The sequence below is a fragment of the Microtus oregoni genome, unplaced genomic scaffold, assembly GCF_018167655.1.
Source record: "Microtus oregoni isolate MIOR12 unplaced genomic scaffold, Mior012 000020F_ref0000438, whole genome shotgun sequence".
Classification (NCBI taxonomy): Eukaryota; Metazoa; Chordata; class Mammalia; order Rodentia; family Cricetidae; genus Microtus; species Microtus oregoni.
In genome coordinates this window covers 11,136,506-11,144,299 of record NW_024543079.1, presented here as the reverse complement: position 1 = coordinate 11,144,299, position 7,794 = coordinate 11,136,506, and the positions used below count along the sequence as shown (strand labels likewise).

General features: G+C 53.8%; 1 protein-coding gene across 1 annotated transcript in view; it reads left to right on the top strand.

The window, feature by feature from the left end:
• Positions 1 to 1,333: 1,333 nt before the first annotated feature.
• Ppp1r16b (protein phosphatase 1 regulatory subunit 16B) overlaps positions 1,334 to 7,794 on the top strand; it is a 91,710-nt gene continuing 85,249 nt past the window's right edge. The window contains exon 1 of the mRNA XM_041670350.1: positions 1,334 to 1,454. The gene's annotated coding sequence lies outside the window, so the exon portion shown is untranslated. The remainder of the gene's footprint in view (positions 1,455 to 7,794) is intronic.

Genomic DNA, 7,794 nt, shown 5'->3' with positions numbered 1-7,794 from the left:
CCGCTGAGCTACATCCCCAAACTAACCCACGGGTTTACTCCTCCAAGAAAAGTAACTGAGTTTGTTCAGCAAATAGAAAATCAGGGGCTGGGTATGGTGGCTTTTAATCCCAGCACTCAGGAGGCAGAGGCAGATGAATCTCTGTGAGTTGAAGGCCAGCCTGGTACACACAATGAACGAGTTCCAGGTCAGCTAGGGCTGTATAGTGAGACCCTGTCTTTAAAGAAAATAAAAAGGAAATCAGTGCACTTAGGCCATGTTTCTGGGGTCCTGACTTTTAGCCCGAGTGCTGCAAACAGGTTTCCCGAAGGTCGCTGAGATCCTAAACTATGAGTCTTGTCTGCTTCCCCAGTGTCTTAGCTCTGGTGTACTTCTGGCTCTAGTCTGGAGGCTGGGAGAGTGCAGGAAACAAAGCCCATTGTGGAGAAGAGAACCCCATTGTTCTGAAGTCTGTGTTCAGGGAATGTGGGCTTCAGAGAATGTTTGGGATGGGGTTTTTCTCTTTGTCGACTTTCTCTCCTCTCCCTGGGGTGGGGGAACAATTTAAAGGAGCAATTTTGAAAATGAACTTAAAGACAGTTAAACCCATTGCCCTCAAGGGAAGGCACACTCTACAGGGCCTTTTGTCCAGAAGCCGCTTCCGTTACATGACAGAAGCTCAGGGTGTTTGGGGCTTCTTAGCGTGAAACCTCAAGGAAGCCGGTTGGTCTAGATCCTCTGCATCTGAGCCGGTGGCAGACATTAGCCTAAGCATGACCACTTCCTTCCTCCTTCGCTTCACCTCCCCTCTTTCCAGATGGAAGAAGCAACGTGAGTCCAAGTCACCGGCCACTGCCTGTTGCTTTTTTTTTTTTTTTTTTTTTTCAGCTGGAAGACTATCCATATAGCCCTGTCCCCTAGACAAGGCTTGGCCTGGCCTGGCTCCAGGTATTTGGGGAGCTTTCTGACTCAAGCTGACCAGGGCCTTAAGGTGAGAAATTGACGTTCGGGCACTGGCCCCATCCTGTGAGACCCTAGGTAGATCACTACCCATCTCTGGGCCTCACTAGATATAGCTGTCAAATGGGAACAGAAATACCGTCCGGGCTTCTCCCTGTCTGTACTGAAGGTTAGGGGTGGAGTACATGAGAACTATTTCGAAGCCTGGCTGTGTCTCAGCAGCTTCCAATTTCCTGTAGCTCAGAAAAGGGGTCCCTATCCCGAGGGCTCTAAGATCTAGATCTGGTTGGGCGCGCACACGCGCGCGCGTGCGCGCGGTAGCAAACCCCTTGGGGCTGTGCCCGCCCAACCCTTTCCCTGGAGCTTAGGCCCCGCCTTAGGGGAGGAGCCAAGAGGCGGCGCGGTGGCTCGCGACCCAGCAGAGCTGGCTCTGTCGCCGCACCACCAGCTGCGGCTCTGGGACCTGCAGACCAGCCGGGGCCGGGAGCCGCCCGGGGCAGGGCTCGAGAGAGCGGGTGAGTAAAAAGGCACTGTGTTCCTTTGCGCTCTGCGGGGCGGGCAGGCAGGTGGTCTCGGCCATTGCCACTCTGGCTGGCGGAGAGGGGCGCCTTGACCAAAGGCGGGTGGCTTAAGATAATTGGGGTGGTGGGATGTGCTGGAAAGGCGGGTACCGAGGGTGCGGGGCCTGGGAGTTGGGCCACAGTGGGGACATTCTCCCATGTCTCGTTCTCGGATGAAGAGGCTGGTGTAGGGGGTGCATTGGCAGGTTGTTGGTTGGAGCTGTGATGGCTGGATCTTAGGGGCGATGTGAGTGAGATTCGTGGTCTGTCTGGGCTACCGTCTGCCAGGGGTTACTGAGTGCCTGAGCCATAGAACACCAGACTCCCGGGACGCGCGGTCTACGAGTCGGGCATGGGGGCGCCGCCCCCTCGCGTGGCGGCGCTTGGTCTGGGCAGGCTACGGCAGCGCGCGGGGAGTGGAAAAAGTCCCAGGGGCAGGCGTCTCGGCGGGCAAAACTGACTCAATGCGGGATCCCCATCCCTAGAGCGCGGCAGTCAGTTTGGCAGCCCCCGGCGTGGTGGTTCCCAGAAGGGGTGCGCCGGGCCTCTCGGTCGGCGGGCCGGCGTGGGTGAGAGCTGCGGGTCGCTCGCTCCCGGAGCGCTCCACTCCTCTTGAGTCCGGCTCATCTGCTCCCCCAGGGAGCAGCGCCCCCGAGAGCTCTGGACGCTCAGAAACGGCGCAGCCCTACCCCAGAGGTCGACTGAGGGGTCTCCCACAAGGTCACACAGAGCGCCCAGATCGCCCCGGGTGGGAACGAGGAGCGGGAGGTGCTCCTACCCGCCTTCTTGGCGGATGCGGATTCTCTTCCTCTGCGCTCCTCTCCCAGCCCAGCCTCCTGCTTTACGGAAGATGCTGCTGATGCAGCTTCCAAGTCCCGGGAGGATAATCGGGTCTAGGTGAGCTTTGACTCCGGTCTTCCGGGCAAGCCCTAGTGGGGCGCTGCCACCATGAGCCAGGCCTGGGAGCCCATGGTCCCTGGAACCTGGAGAGCGGAGGAACAGAGATGCAGCTACACAGCGCTTCCCAGAATCGAAAGCCAGTGCTTGCGCGCCCATGTGATTACACTGTTCATAAAGGGCTCCTGTTCTTGCTGTCAGAGGCGCCCACCAGCTCCCCGGCGGTCGGGAGCACCAGGTGCGGCCTGTGAATCGCCCTCTGTGGAGTACCCAGAGCCCGACAGTGCCAGGCGCCGTTCCCCTCCAGGCTCTATGGGGAAGGGGCTGGCGGTAGCCCCGGGCCCTCGGGGGTGCTGTGGGGGGACTTCCATGCATGCTATCTTGTGAAACAACCTCCGTGGGGGAATGAGCTCTCCTTCCAGACTGAGCTCAGCCCAGCTCAGCTAAAGACTAGCTGCCCGCCTGCGGGCGGGCCCTGCACTCGGTTCCCCATCAGCACCGATCTGTAAGAAGTGGGGCGAATGGTCGCGACAGGATAACCGAGAGGCCTCGAGTGACGCTCTTGGTGCAGAGGAGCATCATGGATGACCCTACTAGGCAAACACGCCTTCAGTAAGGGTTTGAGTGGGGCGTGTCCCCTAGCCAGGTGCAGAAGTGGAGCCCTGGTGGGTGGTTCTGCAGGGACTGGGGTGGGGGTGGGGTTCCACTTTTCCTCCCCCAGTTATGTCACAAAGAACCAGCTTGCAGGAGGCGGTGGGGACCGGTGACTCCTTCTAGCGAGCTGCCTGCTTGCAAGGCCTTTCCCACACACGTTCCCACCACCTTCTCTCCCACCTGTCACCCAAATCTCATCTTCTCTGCCCCAGTCGCTGGGATGCTGTGGGCAAGATGCCAACTAGACTGTCAACTGTCTCCCCTAACAATCTCTCCCCGACCACTCCGATTCTTCTCAGCCTTTGGAATGGCTTCCTTTCGGAAGATTTCTTGGTTTCTAGCTGACCCTCATTTGTGGCTCAGGTGGCAGACGCTCCCTGGGAAGTCCCCTTGTGATGGGATGTTTCCTGTTCTAGAAGTACCAGGTGAGCAAGGCCAGTGTTTGGTGCCCACACAGACTTTGCACTTCGTGTTCAGGGAGCCAGAGGAGCGGAGGTTAAATTCTAATCTTGCTATTCTGTGTTTTCATGAGCCCTAGTACCAGGGCCAAGGAGGAGAAGCTGAGGCAGGGAATTGGTTTCCTGTGGGGCTTCTTTGAGCTACCCACCCATCCTGTCTCCTGAAAACCCAGTTCTAAAGCCTCAGAGAACTCGCTCTGACCAACAGCAACTGAGTGAACTTGGGCCAGCAGATTGCAAAGGCAGCCTGGATTCAAGGGCTGGGTTTGGACTCACGACAACCTCTGTTGTTGACCTTGCCTCTTCTCCTACCCTAGCACCCTGTGCTCCCAGCCTCCAGGGGGCTTGTAGCAATGTAGACAATGGGTCCCAACTGACTGCCCCCCTCCGTCCCAGACCGGGACAGCCCTTGTCTCAACACATCTTAGAGATCAACCCTGGGGGAGGGGGGAGCATGCATAAATGTATCACAGAAAGCGATCAAAGTGTGATAGTATTGCAAATCGAGGAAGCTGTATAAGTCTAGTTGAAACAACAGCTCTAAGCTTAAAAAGCCTTGGGATTCTGGGTAAATCTCTCTCCAGCCCCCCCCCCCCAATAAGAATCCCATAGTTGTCATCTTCATGAGAGCTTCAAGGATTGTGTGAGATAAAAGAACGTAGAAGCACTTCATGGAGTTCTGGTAGGCAGTCAGGAAGTGACTCTTGTCACCAGCACCTGTTTCTTCCCTTCCTTGGACCCTCATGGATCCTGCCTCCTCCCCTGCTATAAGGAAATAGTGCCTCTTTCCACAGTTCTTGGGACAGAGAAAGCCTCCTCCTGTCTCCTGGGAAGTGGGCGCTGTCCTGGGAATTAGGCTTTTGCATGACCCCTTCCCCAGGGTTCCTCTTCCATACCTTGTGCTTCTCAAAGGGTTTCCATAATCAAGACAGCTCTGGGGGTTCTCATCTTAGGGGAGAGGCAGGCTTGCAGACAGAGGGCCTGGTGGGGTCAGAGCTCCCACGGTAAGAAGTGGGGACTGAGGGCAGGTTTGAGTCCTCATGCTCTAAGTCAGTGGGTGCCCATAGACTCCTTATATCTTATGCAGGTAAGCTGCCGGCTAAAGGCGGTAGAGCGAGCAGAAGAGAGATACTGGGGGTAAAGCCTTAGCTCGGGGCTATCCCTGTATGAGTAAGTGTTCACAGATGTTAGTTACTATTATTATTAGTCTATTATTGCCAATAACAGGTGGGCTGGATTTACTGTGGGAGCACATTTGATCTCTTCAGTGGCAATTTTCCAGGCGGTGGGTAATGGAGGGGTGGGTACCCATGCACGGAGAACTGCGTGTGTTAGATAGAGCGTATAGGCTGGAAAGCTCCGGATGGCTTCGGCGAGCTGGGGGTGGGGGTGGCTGCTGGAGCCCAGTCAACGGAGTGTGATGCAGGTCTTGGTCGGAAGACCAGGGAAGGAGTCAGAGGTCATCCTGCCAGGGGCTGTGCCTGGTTAAATGCTCACTGACCCGAAGCAGCGCTCCACTGCCTTGTCAGGTGGAGGCTCTCTGCAAAAGGTTGTCTGAATGTGGTATCCAAGGAAGATGAGGATTCATTTCTGCATGGGAGGAAGGGCTGGGCTGGGCTTTGGTATGGAAGCATTCTCCTCTCTATTCCTTTTGGGTCCCTTCAGGAAAGCACAGAGCTGACCTTCCCTTGCTTGACATGTTGCCCCATGCCATAATCTTCAAAGATGTTATGGGCCAGCTGGGCATGATGGAATATGTATGTAATCTCAGCAGTCAGGAGGTTAAGGCAGAAGGAGAGAAAATTCAGGGACGGCCTGAATTTGTGAGACCCTGAAGAAAAGAAAGGATGTCATGTGCTCTCCTGTATGCTCTTTGTAAATGTCTAAGTTGGCTGCACAGAGTCTAATTTCTCTGACTTTGTGTGCCCCTTGGTGCCGGACATTAGGCCCCTTATGGTTGGTCACCATAGGAACCTGCCCTGGCTTTTGGGAAATTTCTGAGTGCAGGTGACTGTAGGGGGATGTGTTTCTGGATATCCCAGGATAGGCATTCCACTGAAGTCCCACAAATGTGCCTTGACTAGGGCAGTTTGTGGCTTGATTGATGGGGCAGGTGGTGACCAAGTCCCAAGGTGGCCCCGGGGAGGAATGAGTCTGTTAGGATGACTGCCCAGAATATCACGTGATCCTGCCTATAGACAGGAGACGTCCAAACAAATGCTTAACTATTCCTTTCCCGTGGATGATAGAGTTCAGGGTTTGAATTACGATTCTGCTTTCCACCAGTTTTTGGACCTTGGGCAATGGTTCTGTTTCCTTGCACTCCAATATCTTCATCTGGAAATACAGGCCACATATACTGTATATGCAACACATATAAGGCATTCTGAGTTCTTCTAAGGATTTTAATCCTATGTAAAGTGAAGGGCTTCCAAGCTTTTTGCAGGGAGTCTCACTATGTGCTGAGGCTAGCCTTGAACTCTCTGCCCTCCTAGTTCAGCTTGAGTGCTGGGGTTGTATAGGGGTGTACCCCTAAGCCTTGTGTGCCTTCTTAAAGCTGCACACAATATTTGTATAATCTCTCCTAAATTTTCTTCCATGACTTTGTCTGTAACCATACTTAGAGTATGTAATGATCACTATTAGTTTAGTCTTCTTTTTAAATTATTTAAAATTTTTCCTTTTTAGATTTATTTACTTGATTTTGTGTGTATGAGTGCTTTGCCTGTGTATATATGTCTGCACCACATGCATGTCTGGTGCCAGCAGAAGTCAGAAGTGGGTGTCGGATCCCTGAGAACTGGAGTTACAGACAGTTGTGAGCCCCCAGGTGGGTGATGGGAATCAAACCTGTATCCTCTTCAAGAGCAGACAAGCCACCTCTCCAGCTCCTAGTCTTCTGCTTTAGCCACTAACCTGTAGGCATCACGGAGGGTCTTGGCCAGTGACTGGAGATGTCTTTGTTTGTCGGGGCCAGCTAGGAGAGAAACAAGAAGGGGACTGGCTGACATCTAGTGCATAGAGACTAGGAGGGCCTAGAATGGCTTCCAGATGTTAATAGTGTCTAGGCTGAGATTGGCTACACTAGACCTATGTCCTCCGAGGTCAGTGACAGTATCTAATTCACTCAGCTGTGTCCCCGGGTGCCCAGTGTGATGCTCAGAGCCTGGGAGACAATCCATATGCATTAGAGGAATGAATGAAGACTTGGAAGGCCTCATGCATCCTGGAGTCCCTGGAGTTTGGCTTACAGGACGTTTTGAATGGGCAGGAGAGATTTAGATGAACCTGCATGATGAACAGCCGCTCGGTCATTCAGCCCAAAGGCTGTCAGATTGCTCATGCTATTTCCCCTTGAGCAGGTGCACAGGGGCCTGAATTAACACAGCCTCATGGCTGTGTTACTGCTGCAGTTGCTTGTGCCAGACACAAGGCCCATCTTGATTCTCGAGTGGGCTGGGAAAAGGGGCCATAGGTGCTAACAAGAAACGCCCTGTCAGCTGAGCCCTGGGATCTGCCAGGCTGGGCGCAGCTGCTGTTAGCTTCCTGTTTTTCCCCTTTCTGGTGGAATGAAGGAAACCCACTGAATGGCTGTTTTTCCACTGACATTTACAGCAATGTGATAGGCCTTGGATTAATGAGGTCAAGCGACAGTGTGAAACCTGCCTGATAACTTGAAGCCTGGCCAGCAGGAAGACACGCTCGTTGTCTTTGGGCTGTTTGATGTTTCTGGATGGCTTTGGGCAGGAAGCAGGGGTTATGACTGCTCAAAAGAAGGACGCGTTTTTTTATGGGCTGCAACTGTAGAGCTTGGCCTTGTCTCTTTTTCTAATTTATTGGGAAGGCTTATTTTAATGTGGACTTTGAAATAACCAGCTTGTTAAAGCGAAGATTCACTTTGAGTGACACAGGTTGCTGAGTGGAAACCTGGACCATAGAGAGGATATTCCCCCTCCAGCCCCTCCCTGCCTCAAGTAGAAGCCAGAACTTAATTCAGGTAGGGGGAGGGTTGCCGGGTGAGTGCCTCACACTGATTGGGTTAGGGTTAGAATCTAGACTCTGATTTGGCAGGGCTCAGACTTCAGCAGCTGTGTCTAAGGGGCTCCTGGGAGGGGGTGTGTGCCTCACTACTGGTTTGCAAACGTTCCTGAGTAGCAAGCATCTGGAGAACCCCGAGTCTACAGGTGAGGGTTCCGGGTGCGGACCACTCAAGCACAAAAGACAGCTCAGCCCGTGCCTGTTTGCACAGCCATCTGCTCTGCTGGCTGCGTTCGGAGTCACAGATG